Consider the following 22,107-nt stretch of genomic DNA (forward strand, 5'->3'; position numbering starts at 1 on the left):
AAGCTCTCTCCTGCTTGATACGAGCAATGACTCATGAAAGGAGAGCAAATGGAGGAAACAGGTATGCTAAATTGAAGATCCAAAGAACCGCCAGAGCATCTATCAGAGCGGCTTGAGGATCTCTTGACCTTGAACCGTACTTTGGAAGCTTGGCGACCCTTCGGTCTATTCTTCTTGTCCTGAGGTAGGAAAGATCCCTTTCCACCAGTAATCTCAGATCCAACTCCGGAACCCCCCACATGAGGGTTATCCTTGAGAACACTTCCGGATGGAGAGCCCACTTCCCGAGCTGAAAGTTCTGTCTGCTCATAAAATTCAACTCCCAGTTGTCCACTCCTGGGATGTGGATGGCAGATAGAAGACAATTGTGAGCTTCTGCCCACTGTAGAATGCGAGCCATCTCCTTCATAGCTAAGGAACTCCCGAGTTCTTCCCTGATGGTTGATCTAAGCCAAGGTGATGTTGTCCGATTGGAATCTGATAAACCAGACTAAAGATAATTGAGGCCAAGCTGTCAAGGCATTGAAGATTGCTCTCAACTCTAAGGTGTTTATGGGAAGAGAAGACTCCTCCCGAGTCCACAGGCCCTGAGCTTTTAGTGAGCCCCAAACTGCTCCCCAGCCTAACAGACTGGCGTCCGTGGTCACAATCACCCAGGAAGGTCTCAGGAAGCAAGTGCCCCGAGACAGATGGTCCTGTGAAATCCAACACTAGAGAGAGTCTCTGGTTAGGAGATCCAGATCTATCCTCTGCGATAGATCTGAATTATCTCTGTTCCATTGACTGAGCATGAATAGTTGCAAAGGTCTCAGATGGAACCGAGCAAAAGGAATGATGTCCATGGAAGCAAGCATCAGACCAATCACCTCCATGCATTGAGCCACTGATGGCCGAATAGCACACTGGAGAGAAAGGCACGAAGCAAGATGTTTGGATTTTCTGACATCCGTCAGGAAAATCTTCATGGACAGGGAATGTAGCTGGAACAAGGGAACTCTTTTCCAGATTCACTTTCCAACCGTGGGAATGAAGAAAAGACAACATTTCTGTATGAGATTTTGCTAGTTGAAAATATGATGCCTGAACCAAGATATCGTCTAGGTAAGGTGTCACCGCAATTCCCTGAGATCTGACCACTGCCAAAAGAGCCCCCAGAACCTTTGTGAATATTCTGGGAGCCGTGGCAAAGCCAAAAGGAAGTGCAACAAACTGGAGATGCTTGTCCAGAAAGGCAAATCTCAGAAACTGGTGATGATCCCTGTGAATGGGAACATTACCCTCTTGGACCAAGGGAAGAATGGAATGAATGGTTTCCATTTTGAAGGATGGATCCCTGAGGAATTTGTTGAGACACTTTAGGTCTAAAATGGGACGGAAAGTTTCCTCCTTTTTGGGAACCACAAAAAGATTTGAATAGAATCCTAGACCCTGTTCCCTTACAGGAACTGGAACAATCACTCCCAGGGAAGATAGGTCCTTTACGCAGTTTAAGAAGGCCTCTCTCTTTACCAGGTCTGCAGATAATCTTGAGAGGATGAATCTGCCCCTGGGAGGACAAGTCTTGAAACCTATTCTGTAACCCTGGGATACTATGTCCACAGCCCAAGGGTCTGAAACATCTTGTATCCAAGCCTGACAAAAAAGGGAATGTCTGCCCCCTACCTGATCCAGGAGAGGACAGGGGGCAATTCCTTTATGCTGATTTAGAATCAGTGGAAGGCTTCTTGGTTTGCTTCCCCTTATTCCAAGGCTGACATGGATTGTTTTAGCTTGGAAGAGGAGGAGGAAGACTTCTGTCCTTTGGAATTACGAAAGGAACAAAAATTAGAATTCTGGCAACCCTTCGGTCTATTCTTCTTGTCCTAAGGTAGGAAAGATCCCTTTCCACCAGTAATCTCAGAAATGATCTCCAGGACCAAATAAAGTCTTACCCTCGTAAGGTAAAGACAAAAGCTTGGATTTGGAAGTTACATCAGACGACCAAGATTTTAACCACAAAGCTCTGGGAGCTAGAACCGCAAAGAAATAGCTCTGATGAATTGCCTGTGAGGCAGGAAACGTGTCAGCTGCAGCACCTGTTGGCTGTGCCCTTGATGTTCTTAATGTTTGTATCTAATAAAGGAATGTTTTAAACTACCAAAATCTCTACTAGCTCATTGAATGCAGAGACCTCAACTTTTGTTGCTTCTTTTGGATACAATCATTTTTTGGGGGCGGAGTGGAGAACCCCAGCGGTCTGCCTGCTTTAACCAATGTCGGCCCATTCAGTGTTGGCACCAGTGTGAATTGAGCACAACACGATTCCAACACTGAGGAGCTGAGCTGTCTATTAGCGGAGGTGAGACCGGAGACTCCAGACAAAATTCAGCTCATGTGTGGTAAGCCAGCGTTCATTTACTTTACTGGGAAGTTTTGCACAAGTCGAACACTACTCCTATGGAAGCTGCTATAGTGGGACTCAGAGTGAGTTGAATTTCACAGGAATTATGTGTATATACAATCATTAATATTGTTTATACAAAACACTACCAATAAGTGGAGAGTTGATAGGTGCGCCTATGAAAGCAAATGTAATAATATAGTATTGTGCTATTCTAAAAAGGTATACAAAAATAATATCAAATTAAAAATATTAAAAATAAAACATTAAAAATGAAATTAAAAACACAAAAATCTTCTATAAAAAATATTTATGAAAAATAATGTAAAATATGAAATATAAAAAAATTATAATTAAAAAGTTACTTGGGGTCCACATTGAAGTGGATATTCGAATGTCCCTTATGTTTCTTCAGATCAGCTCTTATTTGAAACTGAAGTAGCATACACTTCCCAAGTACTACGAGGGGAATGGAAGGAACACACAGGCTGCTCTTCAGATGTGAGGTGGCCAATCACTTTAGTAATAATCCTATAAACAAGCAAAAAAGAAGGTGCCCATAGCGTAATATATTCAAGTGAAAACTGTGGAGTTAGTGTATGAATAAATTGCACTTACATTTAGCAAAGCACTATCAAGTGCTATATGGCAGGCCAGATATTTCAGAGTAGTCTGGCTAACTCTCCTCCCGTAACAGAAAACAGATGTAAACTCTTTCTTCCTTTAAATAAATTAAAAGAGGACATCCATAGTGTAGTTTGTTCATAAAACACAGAAAATTCTGAATAAATAAATTGCAGTCACATTTGGTGGAGCACTATCAAATGCTATACTCGCAAGCCAGATATTCAGGAGTAATCTGGCAAACTCTTGTTCCGTATAAGGAACCAGGTACACAGACTCCTTTCCCTCGGGTGGTTAGGTATGGATGGATCCAAAAAGGGGGTTAATGCTGAATTATAAAAACCGCATTACAGCCCCAATGCAAATGTGTATAAAAATAGATTTGATAAAAATAATAATTATTATTAATAATAATATTTTATTGTATCAAAACATATACACAGCGACGCATTTCTCAGTGGATACACTGTTTCATCAGCCTGAAATCTCCTGATTAATGTTCCTGTCAGAAACTACTTTAGGGAGAAACCCTAATTTGGTACGTAAAACAACCTTATCCGAATGAAAAATAAGGTAAGGAGACTCATACTGTAATGCCGAGAGCTCTGACACTCTACGAGCAGATGAAATAGCAACAAGAAACAAACCTTTCCAAGATAACAACTTAATATCTAAGGAATGCATACGCTCAAACGGAGTCCCTTGAAGAACCTTAAGAACTAAATTAAGACTCCAGGGAGGAGTAACTGGTTTGAACACTGGCCTGATCCTGACCAAGGCCTGACAAAACGATTGCACGTCTGGTACATCCGCCAGAAGTTTATGTAACAAAATATCTTGTGGTAAATCTTTCTAGTCACAGGTTTACAAGCCTGAATCATGGTCTCTATGACCGATTCCGAAAATCCCCACTTGGATAAAATTAAGCGTTCAATCTCCAAGCAGTCAGCTTCAGAGAAACTAGATTTGGATGAAGGAAGGGCCCCTGAAGTCTCAACAGAAGTCTCCACGGTGGAAGAGATGACATGTCCACCACCAGATCTGCATACCAAATCCTGCGAAACCATGCCGGAGCAATGAGAACCACTGACACCCTCTCCTGCTTGATTCGAGCAATGACCCGAGGTAGAAGAGCGAACGGAGTAAATAGGTATGCAAGACTGAAATTCCAATGTACCGCCAGGGCGTCTATCAGTACAGCTTGAGGGTCCCTGGATCTCGACCCGTACCTCGGAAGCTTGGCATTCAGCCGAGATGCCATGAGATCCAATTCCGGCTGACCCCATTTGAGAATCAGGCTGGAAAACACTAACAGATGGAGTTCCCACTCCCCCGGGTGAAAGGTCTGCCTGCTCAGGAAGTCCGCCTCCCAGTTGTCCACCCCTGGGATGTGGATCGCTGACAGACAGCAATTGTGGGTCTCTGCCCACCGAATTATCTTGGCTACTTCTGTCATGGCTAAGGAACTCCGCGTTCCTCTCTGATGGTTGATGTAAGCCACTGAAGTTATGTTTTCCGACTGGAACCTGATGAACCAGGCCGAGGCTAACTGGGGCCATGCCAGAAGAGCATTGAAGATTGCTCTCAGCTCCAGAATGTTTATGGGCAGAACAGACTCCAATTCAGTCAAAGTTCCCTGAGCCTTTAGAGAGCCCCAGATTGCTCCCCATCCTAGAAGGCTGGCGTCTGTTGTCACAATCACCCAAGAGGGTCTGCGAAAGCAGGTTCCCTGGGAGAGATGATTCTGAGACAACCACCAAAGAAGAGAATCCCTTGTTTCCTGCTCCAGCTGTATTCACTGAGTCAAATCCGCATAATCTCTGTTCCACTGACTGAGCATGTTTAACTGCAGAGGTCTGAGGTGGAAACGGGCGAACAGGATGATGTCCATTGCCGCTACCATCAGCCCGATTACCTCCATGCACTGAGCCACTGATGACCAAGGAGAGGACAGAAGCGCTAGGCAAGAATTGAAAATCTTTGATTTCCTGACTTCTGTTCAGAAAAATCTTCATTGATAAGGAATCTATTATGGTTCCCAAGAAGATTAACCTTATATTTGGAACTAAGGAGCTTTTTTCCAAATTTACCTTCCATCAGTGAGATCGCAGGAAAGATAACAATATTTCTTGTTGAAAGGATGGCGCCTGGACCAGGATGTCGTCCAAATAAGGTGCCACTGCAATGCCCCGCAATTGGAGCACCGCCAACAGGGTTCCCAGAACCTTTGAGAAAATTCTGGGAGCTGTGGCAAGCCTGAAAGGAAGAGCCACGAACTGGAAGTGTTTGTCTAGAAATGCAAACCTTAGAAACTTGTGATGGTCCCTGTGGATGGGAACATGCAGGTACAAGTCCTTTAATCCACGGTTGTCATAAACTGACCCTCTTGGATCAAAGGAAGAATGAAATGGATACCCCAGACCCCGTTCCTGCATCAGAACAGGAACTATCATTCCCAGGTCGGAAAGGTCCCGTACACAGTGTAAGAACGCCTCTCTTTTTGTCTGGTCTACAGATAATCTTGAAAGCGGAAACCTGCCCCTGGGAGGAAAGTTCTTGAACTCTAGTTTTTATCCCTGGGATATGATGTCCACCGCCCAGGGATCCTGAACATCTCGAAACCAAGCCTGAGTGAAGAAGGAAGTCTGCCCATACAAGATCCGGTCCCGGATCAGGGGAAGGCCCTTCATGCTGTTTTTGATTCAATAGCAGGCTTTTGGATTGTTTCCCTTGTTCAAAGACTGATTGGGTCTCCAGGAAGGCATGGACTGCTCCTGCTTGGAAGAGGAAGAATTTCCCTTGAAATTTCGAAAGAAATGAAAATTACTCTGACGTCCCTTTTGTTTGTTTCACTTATCCTGAGGGAGAAAATTACCCTTTCCCCTCGTAATGTCAGAAATTATTTCCGTCAAACCCGGTCCAAACAAGGTCTTTCCCTTGTAAGGAATCGCCAACAGTTTAGACTTAGATGACACATCCGAAGACCAAGATTTTAACCATAAAGCTCTGCGGGCTAACACAGCAAAACCGGAAATCTTTGCTACTAGTTTAATAACCTGTAGGGAAGCATCCATAATAAAGGAATTGGCCAACTTAAGGGCCTTTATCCTATCCTGGATCTCTTCAGGGGGAGCGTCTGTCCTAATAGAATCAGACAACGCATCAAACCAGTATGCCACCGCACTAGTGATGGTAGCAATGCACACTGCAGGTTGCCATTGTAAACCCTGGTGTACATACTGTACATATTCTTGAGTAATCCCTCTAATTTTTTGTCCATAGGATCCTTAAAAGCACAACTATTTCCTCTATGGGGATAGTAGTCCTCTTAGCCAGAGTGGAAATGGCCCCTTCCACCGTGGGTACTGTTTGCCAAGACTCCTTGATAGAGTCCACTATGGGAAACATCTTTTTAAATATAGAGGATGAAGAAAAAGGAAATTAATGCTTACCTGATAAATGTATTTCTTTTACGATACGACAAGTCCATGGATTTCATCCTTACTTATGGGATATCACCTCCTGGTCAGCAGGAGGAGGCAAAGAGAACCACAGCAGAGCTGTATATATAGCTCCTCCCTTCCCTCCCACTCCAGTCATTCGACCGAAGTTAGGAAGAGAAAGGAAAAGCCAAGGTACAGAGGTGAATGAAGTTTAACAAAAATAAAGACCTGTCTTAGAAAAACAGGGTAGGCCGTGGACTCATAGTATCGTAAAAGAAATAAATTTAGCAGGTAAGCATAAATTTCCTCTTCTTTTACAAGATACGAGTCCACGGATTTCATCCTTACTTATGGGATACAATACCAAAGCTATAGGACACGGATGAAAGGGAGGGACAAGACAGGAACCTAAACGGAAGGCACCACTGCTTGAAGAACCTTTCTCCCAAAAACAGCCTCGTACGAGGCAAAAGTATCAAATATGGAAAATTTGGAAAATGTATGAAGAGACGACCAAGTCACAGCCTTGCAAATCTGTTCAACAGAAGCATCATTTTTAAATGCCCATGAGGAAGCCACAGCCCTAGTGGAATGAACTGTAATTCGTTCAGGAGGCTGCTGAACAGCAGTCTCATATTCAAAACGGATGATACTCTTCAGCCAAAAAGAAAGAGAGGTAGCCGTAGCTTTCGGACCCCTACGTTTCCCAGAAAAAACAGCAAATAATGAAGATGATTGACAAAATTCCTTAGTCGCCAGCAAGTAAAACTTCAGGGCACGGACTACGTCCAAATTATGTAACCGACGCTCCTTCTTTGAAGAAGGATTAGGACACAATGAAGGAACAACAATTTCCTGATTAATATTTTTGTTAGAAACAACCTTAGGAAGAAAACCAGGTTTGGTACGCAACACTACCTTATCGGAATGAAAAATAAGATAAGGAGAATCACATTGTAATGCTGAAAGCTCAGAAACTCTGCAAGCAGAAAAAATAGCAACCAAAAATAAAACTTTCCAAGATAACAACTAAATATCTATGGAATGCATAGGTTCAAACAGAACCCCTTGAAGAACATTAAGAACTAAATTCAAACTCCAAGGAGGAGCAATTGGTCTAAACACAGGCCTGATTATAGTCATGGCCTGACAAAAAGATTGAACATCCGGAACATCTGCCAGACGTTTGTGTAGCAAAATAGATAGAGCAGAAATCTGTCCCTAAGGAACTTGCTGACAACCCTTTCTCCAATCCTTCTTGGAGAAAAGATAAAATCCTAGGAATCCTAATCTTACTCTATGAGCAGCCCTTGGATTCGCACCAATAAAGATATTAACGCCATATCTTATGGTAAATTTTTCTAGTAACAGGCTTACGTGCCTGAATCAAAGTATCAATGACCGAATCAGAGAACCCTCGCTTAGATAAAGATTTAGAAGATAGACCTCAGCGCCTGATAAGAACCTATGGGCCTGGGGGTGGGTGACTTCTAGCTGTTACCCAGTGTGAGATACTAAAGAATGTGAGAGGATCCCAGGCGCCTACCCTAAGGAGGCTAGGTATGAATAATCAGATGTACCAGTGTGGCTAAAAAGTATGTAATTTAATCAACGGTGTAGCGAGATTAAGAACAATAAATACAAAGTAAAAACAAGTTACAGATTAAGCTTCATGGATCCATGATAAAAAAACTATGTAACAGATTAATAAAAAATATAAAAACAATAATACAATACGTAATTGGTTCCAGCAGGAAATAGAACAAAGCCAATATGTGGTACAAATCTCTTAGCTTCTAATAGTGATCTTGATTAATTAAACAGTGAAGTAATTCCTAAAAATCTAAATTCCAAACAGATAAAAGGGCATAAAAGTTGTGCAAATTCCGTAATAAAAAGTCAATGTGTTGTTCAAAAGTCAATGTGTTGTTCAAAAATAAATATAAAAATAAAAGTCTATGTGATCCGGTGGTGGTTGAAAGCCTAAATAAGTGACAAAAAATCTAAAAATAATAACAGATGATCCGTGTATCAGATGAGTAGCAAATTGGTGCAGTTGTAGCTAATCCTTAGTATTGCAACTTCACAACAAGGAGTGATGTATGGAAATCCAAAATTGAAAAAATATATACGTGTATCCAAAACCAAAAAAACAAAAACCATAGAGTGAAAAAATGAAAAATAGTAATAAAAATAAAAAATAAAAAACAATAAAAAACAACAAAAATTATTTAAAAATTATTTTAAATGTTCCAACAATCTTCAAACCTAATATAGTGGTACTTGGTAATCGGTGTAAAAGCGATACAACAATAACAAAAAAGGGGGAAAAAACATGATCCACCTGTGGAAAAAGCAAAAATAGACTATAGTGTAGATTGTCCTAAATAAATAATAAACAATAGAATAAGGCTTACCAGTGCTGGTCAACGCGTTTCGGCCCGTACTAGGCCTTTCTCAAGACTGGTTTGTAAATGCTAAAGGTGGCCTTATATAGGGTCCTTCACCGGATATTGTGCATTGTTTACTTCCGGTTTTCCGAAAATCAATACTTTTTGACAAACTGTTTTTTAACTCTTTAAAGTTAAATATGATTTCGTATGTGTAGTAAAATATAATAGAATATATGGGGATGTTCCCTCAGTTTAATCCTCATAGTTGGGTGTCTTTATTTACCTCTCCTATGTGCTCCGTGAACTTCGTGACGTCACGGACCTAGTTTTAGTACTCAATTGGAAATTAGAATAAAATTGACACCATTATCAACCAATATTTAGTAAATAAAAAAAAACCCTAATCGTAATTTCACTCACAATTGAACCTACGATCTAAATTATCTGATCGTATAAATTACCCGGACCGGAAGTGACGTCACGAAGTTCACGGAGCACATAGGAGAGGTAAATAAAGACACCCAACTATGAGGATTAAACTGAGGGAACATCCCCATATATTCTATTATATTTTACTACACATACGAAATCATATTTAACTTTAAAGAGTTAAAAAACAGTTTGTCAAAAAGTATTGATTTTCGGAAAACCGGAAGTAAACAATGCACAATATCCGGTGAAGGACCCTATATAAGGCCACCTTTAGCATTTACAAACCAGTCTTGAGAAAGGCCTAGTACGGGCCGAAACGCGTTGACCAGCACTGGTAAGCCTTATTCTATTGTTTATTATTTATTTAGGACAATCTACACTATATTCTATTTTTGCTTTTTCCACAGGTGGATCGTGTTTTTTCCCCCTTTTTTGTTATTGTTGTATCGCTTTTACACCGATTACCAAGTACCACTATATTAGGTTTGAAGATTGTTGGAACATTTAAAATAATTTTTAAATAATTTTTGTTGTTTTTTATTTTTATTACTATTTTTCATTTTTTCACTCTTTGGATTTTGGTTTTTTGGTTTTGGATACACGTATATATTTTTTCAATTTTGGATTTCCATACATCACTCCTTGTTGTGAAGTTGCAATACTAAGAATTAGCTACAACTGCACCAATTTGCTACTCATCTGATACACGGATCATCTGTTATTATTTTTAGATTTTTTGTCACTTATTTAGGCTTTCAACCACCACCGGATCACATAGACTTTTATTTTTATTTTTGAACAACACATTGACTTTTGAACAACACATTGACTTTTTATTACGGAATTTGCACAACTTTTATGCCCTTTTATCTGTTTGGAATTTAGATTTTTAGGAATTACTTCACTGTTTAATTAATCAAGATCACTATTAGAAGCTAAGAGATTTGTACCACATATTGGCTTTGTTCTATATCCCGCTGGAACCAATTACGTATTGTATTATTGTTTTTATATTTTTTATTAATCTGTTACATAGTTTTTTTATCATGGATCCATGAAGCTTAATCTGTAACTTGTTTTTACTTTGTATTTATTGTTCTTAATCTCGCTACACCGTTGATTAAATTACATACTTTTTAGCCACACTGGTACATCTGATTATTCATACCTAGCCTCCTTAGGGTAGGCGCCTGGGATCCTCTCACATTCTTTAGTACCTCGCTTAGATAAAATCAAGCATTCAATCTCCAAGCAGTCAGCTGCAGAGAAATTAGATTCAGATGAAGGAAGGGTCCCTGAATGAGAAGGTCCTGCCTCAATTTAAGCTTCCACGGTGGCAGAGATGACATGTCCACCAGATCGGCATACCAAGTCCTGCGAGGCCATGCAGGAGCGATGAGGATCACCAAAGCTCTCTCCTGTTTGACTCGAGCAATCACCCGGGGAAGGAGAGCAAATGGAGGGAACACATAAGCTAGGTTGAACGACCAAGGCACTGCCAAGGCATCTATCAGTTCAGCCTGAGGATCCCTGGACCTGTATCCGTATCTCGGAAGCTTTGCATTCTGACGAGACGCCATAAGATCTAGTTCCGGCCTGCCCCATCTGAGAATCAGGTCGGCAAAGACCTCCGGATGGAGTTCCCATTCCCCCGGATGAAACGTCTGCTCAAAATATCCGCCTCCCAGTTGTCCACTCCTGGGATGTAGATTGCTGAAAGATAACAAGAGTGATCTTCCGCCCACCGAATTATCTTGGATACTTCTGTAATCGCTAAGGAACTCCTTGTTCCTCCCTGATGATTGATGTAAGCCACAGTCGTGATGTTGTCCGACTGGAATCTGATGAATTTGGCCAAAGCCAACTGAGGCCAAGCCTGAAGCGCAATGAATATTGCTCTTAACTTCAGAATATTGATGGGAAGTAGAGACTCCGACTGAGTCCACACACCCTGAGCCTTCAGGGAGTTCCAGACTGCACCCCATCCTATCAGGCTGGAGTCCGTTGTCACTATCACCCATGAGGGTCTGCGGAAGCACATCCCTTGGGACAGATGATCCAGCGACAACCACTAAAGAAGAGAGTCCCTTGTCTCCTGATCCAGATCTATTTGAGGAGACAGATTTGCATAATCTCCATTCCATTGTCTGAGCATGCTCAGTTGTAGAGGTCTGAGATGAAAACGAGCAAACGGAATGATGTCCATTGCAGCCACCATCAATCCAATTGCCTCCATGCACTGAGCCACTGACGGCCGAGGATTGGACTGAAGGGATCGGCATGTATTCAGAATCTTTAACTTTCTGACTTCCGTCAAAAAGATTTTCATAGATAGAGAGTCGATTAGAGTTCCCAGGAAAGGAACCCTTGTCTGTGGAATTAGTGAACTCTTTTCTAGATTCACCTTCCACCCGTGAGTCCTTAGAAAGGACAGAACAATGTCGGTATGAGACTTCATCAGCAGATAAGATGACGCCTGGATCAGAATATAGTCCAGATAAGGCGCCACTGCAATGCTCCGCGGTCTTATAACCACCAGAAGAGACCCCAGAACCTTTGTGAAAATTCTGGGTGCCGTGGCCAGACTGAAAGGAAGGGTCACAAACTGAAAATGTTTGTCCAGAAAGGCAAACCTTAGGAACTTGTGATGATCTCTGTGGATAGGAATATGAAGATATGCATCCTTTAAACCCACGGTAGTCATATATTGACCCTCCTGGATCAATGGAAGAATTGTTCGAATAGTCTCCATCTTGAAGGATGGAACTCTGAGAAACTTGTTTAGACTTTTGAGATTTAAAATGGGTCGAAATGTTCCCTCTTTTTTGGGAACAACAAAGAGATTTGAGTAAAACCCCTGCCCCTGTATTGGAATGGGACAAATTACTCCCATGGAGGAGAGGTCTCTTATGCAACGTAAGAACGCCTCTCTTTTTATCTGGTCTACAGACAATCGTGAAAGAAGAAACCTTCCTCTGGGGAAGGAATTTTTGAACTCCAACTGATACCCTTGAGACACGATTTCTAGTGTCCAGGGATCCTGAACGTCTCTTATCCAAGCCTGGACAAAGAGAGAAAGACTGCCCCCTACTAGATCCGGTCTGTACCAAGGATATTCATGCTTCTCACACCAGGACAAGTAAGTCCTCCATACCTTATGGTAGATGCAACAAGTGACTGGCTTCCTTGCCTGAACCAGTGTATCAATCACACTTTCAGAAAAGCCTCTCTTGGCCAAAACTAGGCGTTCAATCTCCACGCAGTCAGCCTGATAGGGGGCCGCACCTTCATGCTGTCTTGGTAGCAGCAGCAGGCTTCTTGGGTTGTTTACCCTTGTTCCAAGACTGGTTGAGTCTCCATGTGGGCTTGGCTTGTGAATAATTCCCTTTCTGTTTAGTGGAAGAGGGGGACTCCCTTGAAATTTCGAAAGGAACAAAAATTACTCTGTCGTCCCCTTTGCTTAGATGTTTTATCTTGAGGGAGAAGGTGACCCTTACCTCCCGTAATGTTAGAAATGATTTATTTCAAGTCCGGCCCGAATAGGGTCTTTCCCTTGAAAGGAATAGCCAAAAGCTTGGATTTAGAGGACACATCCGCAGACGAAGATTTTAAACCATAAGGCTCTTCGTGCTAAGATGAAGAAACCCGAACTCTTAGCCGCCAATTTGGTGATCTGAAAGGAAGCATCCGTAGCAAAAGAATTAGCCAGCTTAAATGCCTTAATTCTATCCTGTATCTCTTCCAAAGAAGTCTCAGTTCTAAGAGACTCTTCTAGGGCGTCAAACCAAAAAGCAGCCGCAGTCGTGACTGTTACAATGCAGGCTGCCGGTTGCAATAAGAACCCTTGATGAACATAGAGTTTTTTGAGAAGACCCTCCAACTTCTTATCCATGGGGTCTATGAAAGCACAACTGTCCTCAATAGGGATAGTCGTACGCTTAGCTAGGGTAGAGATAGCTCCCTCCACCTTAGGGATCGTCTGCCAAGAATCCCGCATGGCGTCAGCTATAGGGTACATTTTCTTAAACATAGGGGAGGGGGAGAACGGGATACCCGGTCTTTCCCATTCCCTAGCAATAATTTCCGAGATTCTCTTAGGAACCGGAAAAAAAATCAGAATATGAAGGGACGTCCAAATATCTGTCCATCTTACTCAATTTATCTGGAGGGACCACAATAGAGTCACAGTCGTCCAGAGTCACCAAAAGCTCCCGTAGTAACAGGCGGAGGTGTTCAAGTTTAAATCTGAATGACATTACTTCCGAATCTGTCTGGATAAAGCACTCCCTGAGTCAGACAGTTCCCCCTCCGACAGAGTCTCCACCCCCCCCCATTCAGAGCCCTGGGAGGGTACATCGGAGATCGCCATCAAAGCATCAGAAGTCGCAGGGACCACCTGGGACTATTTCCTACTGCGCTTGCCTTGCAAAACTGGTAACTTAGATAAAACTTCTGAAAGAGTGGATGACATAACTGCAGAGTAAATGAAGCAGACTGTCAGGGTGCCAGTAATCAGACTGAGACGAGAAGTGCAAAAATAATCACACCTTTATTAATAGCAAAAAATAATAAAAAGTCCACAAGTCAAATAACAAGCCAGGAGTCAAAACCAGAGCTGGTAGTCAGACGAGCCAAGTCAGGAGCCAAAGCGAATAGTCAGACGAGCCGGAATCAGGAACAAGGAAAACAGCAGAGTCAGGAACAAGCCAGGGATCAGGAACCAGGAAGAACGTCAAGCAGCCAGGTAATACACAGGAACTCTCACAAACAGGTCTGAGACAACGCAAAGGCAAAGCATACTGAACAGAGGCCCTTTAAATAATAAGTGATGACATCAAAATTCTGAGACTGTATCCTGTCTCACATTGGATGATGCACACCAGTCTGGCCATAAAAGGAAGTGCATGAAATGAGCAGCATCCCCCACAATCCACCATAGTCAGGAAGAGAGGTGAGTAAAATGGCTGCCAGCAGCACATAGCAAACACAACAATGAGAAAACCCTGACAGAGATGCTGTTGAAGAACACGGCGTCGCTTGAGTGGGCGTTAAAGGCTGTGACGCTTGGGGAGAAAGATGCGGCATACCCTGAATCTCATCATTCTGAAAGCAATCCTTAGACATATCTTTATTAAAGAAAATCTGCCCCTTACACTGTAAGGCCCTCTCAATGTATGAGGGACACAACGTAACCGGGGGTTCCACAATGGCATCTAAACACATAGGGCATGTAGTGTGTTCAAGATCATCCATGTTAACAGAAAGTAAAAGCTAGCTTGGTCGTGTCTCCTTTAACAATGATAATTAGCTAAACGTATATCCAAAAAAACGTGTGCACTGTGTCTTTAGAAATAAACTGTCTTAATTTTTACAGAGCGTTTGAACTAAATAAAAATGCAACTGCAGTATAAGAATGCATAGGCACAAACGGAACCCTCTGCAATACCTTAAGGACCAAGTTTAAGCTCCAGACAGGCCTGACTCCATACAGAGACTGAACAAAGGATTGAATGTCAGGGAGCTCAACGAGTCTCCTATGTAACAAAACTGATAATGCCGAAATCTGTCCCTTCAAGGAACTGGCGGCAAGACCTTTTTCCAAACCCTCTTGGAGAAAGGACAGGATCCTGGATACCTTCACTCTGTGCCAAGGATATTCATGCTTCTCACACCAGGACAAGTAAGTCCTCCATACCTTATGGTAGATGCAACGAGTGACTGGCTTCCTTGCCTGAACCAGTGTATCAATCACACTTTCAGAAAAGCCTCTCTTATTTTTGCCATCTTAACGGGAACTGGAAAAGTCTGAGGCACTACCCTGTCCTCGTATACCTTATCAAGCTTAGGAATCGAAGGTTCCTCCGGAATCTTAGGTTCCGGAACCTCCAGAGTAGCAAGCACCTGTCTCAGCAAAAAGGAAATTTATGCTTACCTGATAAATTTATTTCTTTTACGATATGACGAGTCCACGGATTTCATCCTTACTTATGGGATATCGCCTCCTGGTCAGCAGGAGGAGGCAAAGAGCACCACATTCGACCGAAGTTAGGAAGAGAAAGGAAAAGCCAAGGTGCAGAGGTGACTGAAGTTTAACAAAAATAAAGACATGTCTTAGAAAATGACAGGGTGGGCCGTGGACTCGTCATATCGTAAAAGAAATAAATTTATCAGGTAAGCATAAATTTCCTTTTCTTTTACAAGATATGACGACTACACAGATGAAAGGGAGGTACAAGAAAGGAACCTAAATGGAAGGCACCACTGCTTGAAGAACCTTTCTCCCAAAAACAGCCTCGGATGAGGCAAAAGTATCAAATTTGGAAAATTTGGAAAAAGTGTGAAGAGACGACCAAGTTGCAGCCTTGCAAATCTGTTCAACAGAGGCATCATTTTTAAATGCCCATGAGGAAGCCACAGCCCTAGTAGAATGAGCCGTCATTCTTTCAGGAGGCTGCTGTCCAGCAGTCTCATATGCAAAACGGATGATACTCTTCAGCCAGAAAGAAAGAGAGGTAGCCGTAGCTTTCTGACCCTTACGTTTCCCGGAAAAGACAACAAATAATGAAGATGATTGAACCTCGCCACAGCTCTGCTGCGGCGCCTACCTGCCCCCACGAGTCAATGAATAGACCTCTGTGAATGGAGCTCCTAAAACCGCTTGTGAGATTGCAAACTCAAGCTGTCTTAGGTCGCACCGGAGCCCCGAAGAATCCTTCTCTCGACAGCCAGGATCCAGATAGCAAGTGCGCATCTAATCGCGTGAAAACGCTAAGCCCCGCCCATCGGCCATAGTAAGAACTGCATGGGAATAAAAAATGTCCAACTCCTTAACCACTGTGTCTATCAACAAGCTAAAAGTTGCCAATGTGCCCCCTCAAAACACACTCTCCTGTCCACCATTAGATCATTAAACGTTAATGTTAGGACACTTAGCTGCCACAATCTCCCAGCGTCAAGCCCATCTAAACACATACACCTGATTAGACCTTTATTAGTGCCCTGATAGCACCCTAATAAAGAGGGGATACCCATGCACACAATCTTAACCTGTGCAAGATTATTACCCCTTCCTGGTATAGGGAATAAGTGCCAGTCTGTTCTGAGATACCACAGTCTCCCCAGAAGCAAATGACTGTACATACCTTAATACTGAATGCAGTATGAAGCTGTCCCACACAAGGAAGATGTTCTTTTCCTCACCTCCAGCAGATCTGTGTGGACAAACAGGGTCTTAGATAATATCTGCTAAGACCATCAGCAGGGCAGCAAACAATATGGGAGTCGCATGAAAGAATGAAGGTCTCCAATGTGCCCCCTTATCCATTGCTTAAAAGCCTGTAGCTCTAGCCCTGAGAAAAATAGTACACACTGTACAGTACCATTTAAAAATAATAAACTCTTGATTGACGAATCTAAACTAACACCTCACTTTACCTATTCCTATCACTAACACAGGCAAAGAGAATGACTGAAGTGGGAGGGAAGGGAGGAGCTATATATACAGCTCTGCTGTGGTGCTCTTTGCCTCCTCCTGCTGACCAGGAGGCGATATCCCATAAGTAAGGATGAAATCCGTGGACTCGTCCTATCTTGTAAAAGAAAAGCGCAAATTTTCCATCCTAAACCTAAAACCAGGTTGCTCCGTAGCCGGAGGTTTAGATGACACAAACTCCGAACCCAAAAGGGGCCTCCTCCAAAGAGTCAGAGTGGGCCTCATTATCGTATAGTGCCTCTGGGATTTCTGTCGGCGTACACAAACTCTGGGCCGGGCCGCCATGATACACCCTACGCTTGCACTTAGCAGAACGTGGTAAGGCATGGATCACTTTCGAAACCGCCGATTCCAGTTGGTCCGCAAAGTCTGACGGCCAACGAATCTCTCCCGAAGGAGTAACTGTTGGACCCCGGGGCGCTGCATGTGCAAGCGGAGATGAATGCAGGGAACACACCTCACGGGACAAAGAACCCTCAGAGGTGGACGGCTAAGTAGTACTAGACATCCGTTTACATTTACTGTAGATGTCGTAACTTTACCAAGGCATGTGGAACATAGTTGAGCAGGCTGATCTACTAGAACCTCCTCACAATAAACACAGGAATGAGACTTTGTTAAAGAAGGGAGAACCCTCTAACGCGTCAGAGTCCTCCATAGCTTGCGCTTTTATTACGGACTAGCTTTACTTATAAAAGGCATCTTTATACCTCCAATGGCCGGGGCACTCACCACCTCCTAGGACCCGGGACAACAGAAAACGTTACGTCTCCTGCGCCGTCAATCAATAGAGACAGAGAGATAGGCACACCCGTTCACATGGAATGCCTGGTAGGACCGCCCCTGCACTAAGGAGAAAACGTGCCAAAAAGGGCCGCAAGTAACCTGTAAGTTCCACACATTGCCATAGCCTCATCTTGCACATAACGCAGCAATGACACAATAAATAATATCATGCATACCCCCCCCTGTTCAATAATCCCCTTTCCAGGAATATTAACCCTTGATTCTTTAAAGATAAAAAGGTGTCACACTGTGACCCTGTCTTCCGTGTTATCATTATGAATAAAAAATGAAACGATCTTAACAGAATCTACGCCATGGAACAGGAACACGGCCCTTCAAGTGTGACAGGTTAGTGGCCTTGCTCCTGACATGGACTTGAGTGTAGAAAGCAGGCAGCGAAACTCAACGCTGATTGCTTATGGAGCTGTTAATATGAGTTGGGATGGTTTCGCAGAAAGACTCTCCTTGCATCTCAGGACTCTAACTTTCACCCAGGCTCTCACTGAGAGGCTGACAGGACTACTTAAAACTCCAGTCCCAAAGCGAAGAGTACTACCCTTCATAAGAGACTACTCCGAATCTCCAGCACTTCTCTGCCATCCTCATGTGACGAAAGGCAAAGAATTACTGGGGGATGAGGGTAGGGGGGGAGGTATTTAAGCCTTTGGCTGGGGTGTCTTTGCCTCCTCCTGGTGGCCAGGTTCTTAATTCCCAACAGTAATGAAGGAAGCCGTGGACACTTCTCCCCTTTAGATGGAAATCAACTGCGCCACAGTTCAAAAATAACACAAAAGCAAAACATGAAGTAAAAACGGAAACGTTTAAAAAAACAAACAAACAAAAAAAAACCCTGAACTATCAACCATCCATGTGAAATAAATGTGATAACAAATAGTGCAATAAAAATAAATAAAAGTTCGTAAATAAGGATATGTTCGCTCTCTTTGGAGTTTTCAGCCTTATGTCACAAATGAGACAAACTGTCTCATTTGTGACATAAGAATAGAGTATCCGTGACTGTTGGGATATAATGCCCTTTTTCAATATGAATGATTCTGCTTCCTCGATTTCCGGTTTGTGGACATACTGAGGTATAAAAGAGAACATGGACATGCGCACTTCATTCCTTGAAAAAGCTGATCTAGCGAAACGTACGTCGGAATTGTTAATGCTAATCTCACCAGTGCGTCTCTGCATTTGCCTATACACCTGGGGGAGGATCCTTTCCTACTGGTAACAACATGTGGCCGTTTTTGTGGTTAAGCTTCTGCTTTTCTATCCACATCCATCCAGTGTTTGGGACTGCTCTTCTGAGTAATAACTTGTGTATTGTTGCTCACTTATCCTCTGTTGATGGTGTCAGTTGTGCATTTGTGACGCTTTTATCTATGTTTTTAATAAATACTATATTTTACTATATCTGCGTGAGAGAAACTGTTTACCTACCAGTATAAAGTAGGTGTGCGCATTTCCCTGAGCTTGGATAAGCTCCACCAAATGTGAGTAATCACTCGTGAACAAGTGTATCAAATTTTCCCAAAAGTGGTTACAGAATTACTCTATGTTGTGCATAGTTTCTTTTCTTTTGAGAAGACCACAAAAGGCTGAAAACTCCAAAGAGAGCGAACATATCCTTATTTACGAACTTTTATTTATTTTTATTGCACTATTTGTTATCACATTTATTTCCCATTTATTCACTCTGTGATATATTGGTATATTTATGTTATCAACCATCCATAACAAAGATTAAAATTGCCCCCAATGAAAATAATATCTCTCAAGGAGTCCAGACTTAAATAAATGAACTTTGATTGTCTCCATCAAGTGAAATAAAAATGCTAAGCCTTATCCTGTCAGCCTCATAAGCCACCTCAACATAGTGCAGTGCCCTTATACTCCATAGTCCTAATAAGGAATAAAGGAAGTCCCAATAATTTCCAAATATTAAAGTCCACAGGAGAATTAGCTACAAGAGTGCTGTCACCTTCTCACCTAGAAGGAAAGCACTTACCTGTGGATCCTGCCGTCAGGCAGGACATGGCATCTAAGGTGTGGCAGTGTCCTTCACGTCTACCAGGGACCTTTAGAAAAAGAAAAAAACAGAGTAACCAACTCTGGTTTTCTTTAACAGAGGTAGCAATAATGTTAGAAGTAAAGCAAAGACAACCTTGCCGCCTTCTAACTGCTAAAAGCCACAATTAGATTGACATGGACTCAGCTAGACCCCAATCCTTGCTTGCAGGGAAAAGTACCCATAAAAGGATTAAATCTTCTCAGACACTCATCTTCGCCATCCTCCCATCACAGAGGCCAAGAATGACTGGGGGTTATGGGTAATGGAAGTGACACATATCAGCTCTGCTGGGGTGCTCTTTGCCTCCTCCTGCGGGCCACTGGTATTTGGAATGAAGTTGTGGACTCCATGCCTTAGGAAAGAAATCTGTTTTTAAAAAACCAAAACCTGTAATACACATTAATGAGTCTGTTTTACATGCAGTAATAGGAAAAATGTGAATGTAATGTCCCTTTAAGTATATCCTGGCCTAAGAATGAGTGACCCAATCACATGTACTGATCTGTCATTTAGTGTCACTAACAATACCTATATATAGCGCACGGTCTGTTCTATGTACTAACCTGCTAACAGACATACTGCGCATGATAAAGAGGGGTCAGTCAGCAGTGACCCAATCACATGTACTCATCTGTTATTTAGCGTCACTAATAAATACCTATATATAGCGCACGGTCTGTTATATGTACTGAGCTGCTAACAAACATACTGCGCATGATAAACAGGGGCCAGTCAGCAGTGACCCAATCACATGTACTGATCTGTCATTTAGTGTCACTAATAAATACCTAAGTATAGCGACACGGTCTGTTCTATGTATTAACCTGCTAACAAACATACTGCGCATGATAAAGAGGGGTCAGTCAGCAGTGACCCAATCACATGTACTGATCTGTCATTTAGTGTCACTAATAAATACCTATGTATAGCGACACGGTCTGTTCTATGTATTAACCTGCTAACAAACATACTGCGCATGATAAAGAGGGGTCAGTCAGCAGTGACCCAATCACATGTCATCTGTTATTTAGCGTCACTAATAAATACCTATGTATAGCGACACGGTCTGTTCTATGTATTAACCTGCTAACAAACATACTGCGCATGATAAAGAGGGGTCAGTCAGCAGTGACCCAATCACATGTACTCATCTGTTATTTAGCGTCACTAATAAATACCTATGTATAGCGCACGGTCTGTTATATGTACTGACCTGCTAACAAACATACTGCGCATGATAGAGGGGTCAGTCAGCAGTGACCCAATCACATGTCATCTGTCATTTAGTGTCACTAATAAATACCTATGTATAGCGACACGGTCTGTTCTATGTACTAACCTGCTAACAAACATACTGCGCATGATAAAGAGGGGTCAGTCAGCAGTGACCCAATCACATGTCATCTGTCATTTAGTGTCACTAATAAATACCTATGTATAGCGACACGGTCTGTTCTATGTACTAACCTGCTAACTAACATACTGCGCATGATAAAGAGGTGTTAGTCAGCAGTGAAAGTGACACATACCCAGGCTTACAGCATGAGGGTGAACCACAGACAGACAGAAAGCTGCTGCCACACCGGCGTCCAGCACATTCCCACCAGACTGGAGTGTTCCCTTAGCAATATCCGAGCAGACCTCTGTGCAGGAGAGAGAATACAGGTGAGATATGAAGAGCCAGATATATCTGTAGCATATTGTTCTGTTTTATGTCTACAGTATATGAGTACAGGGTGCGCGCAGAGGTACGTGCAGGAGACTACAGGGTGCGCGCAGAGGAACGTGCAGGAGACTACAGGGTGCGCATAGAGGTACGTGCAGGCGACTACAGGGTGCGCGCAGAGGTACGTGCAGGCGACTACAGGGTGCGCGCAGAGGTACGTGCAGGCGACTACAGGGTGCGCGCAGAGGTACGTGCAGGCGACTACAGGGTGCGCGCAGAGGTACATGCAGGCGACTACAGGGTGCGCGCAGAGGTACGTGCAGGCGACTACAGGGTGCGCGCAGAGGTACGTGCAGGCGACTACAGGGTGCGCGCAGAGGTACGTGCAGGCGACTACAGGGTGCGCGCAGAGGTACGTGCAGGCGACTACAGGGTGCGCGCAGAGGTACGTGCAGGCGACTACAGGGTGCGCGCAGAGGTACGTGCAGAAGACTACAGGGTGCGCGCAGAGGTACGTGCAGGCGACTACAGGGTGCGCATAGGTAAGTGAAGGTGACTTGAATGTTCATAAGGGATGAAGATGGAGCGCTTCCACCATACGGGGCAAGAAGCTGTGGGCATGTAGTGAGGGGTGCACAGGGGACAAGAAGCTGTAGGCATGTAGTGAGGGGTGCACAGGGGACAAGAAGCTGTGGGCATGTAGTGAGGGGTGCACAGGGGACAAGAAGCTGTGGGCATGTAGTGAGGAGTGCACAGGGGACAAGAAGCTGTGGGCATGTAGTGAGGAGTGCACAGGGGACAAGAAGCTGTGGGC

At 43.1% G+C, this 22,107-nt stretch overlaps 1 protein-coding gene across 1 annotated transcript in view; it reads right to left on the reverse strand.

Moving 5' to 3' along the window:
• GGT6 (gamma-glutamyltransferase 6) overlaps positions 1-21,289 on the reverse strand; it is a 68,416-nt gene extending 47,127 nt beyond the window's left edge. The window contains exon 1 of the mRNA XM_053700958.1: positions 21,157-21,289. The gene's annotated coding sequence lies outside the window, so the exon portion shown is untranslated. The remainder of the gene's footprint in view (positions 1-21,156) is intronic.
• Positions 21,290-22,107: the final 818 nt, after the last annotated feature.

The sequence above is a fragment of the Bombina bombina genome, chromosome 2 (genome assembly GCF_027579735.1).
Source record: "Bombina bombina isolate aBomBom1 chromosome 2, aBomBom1.pri, whole genome shotgun sequence".
NCBI classification, from domain to species: Eukaryota; Metazoa; Chordata; class Amphibia; order Anura; family Bombinatoridae; genus Bombina; species Bombina bombina.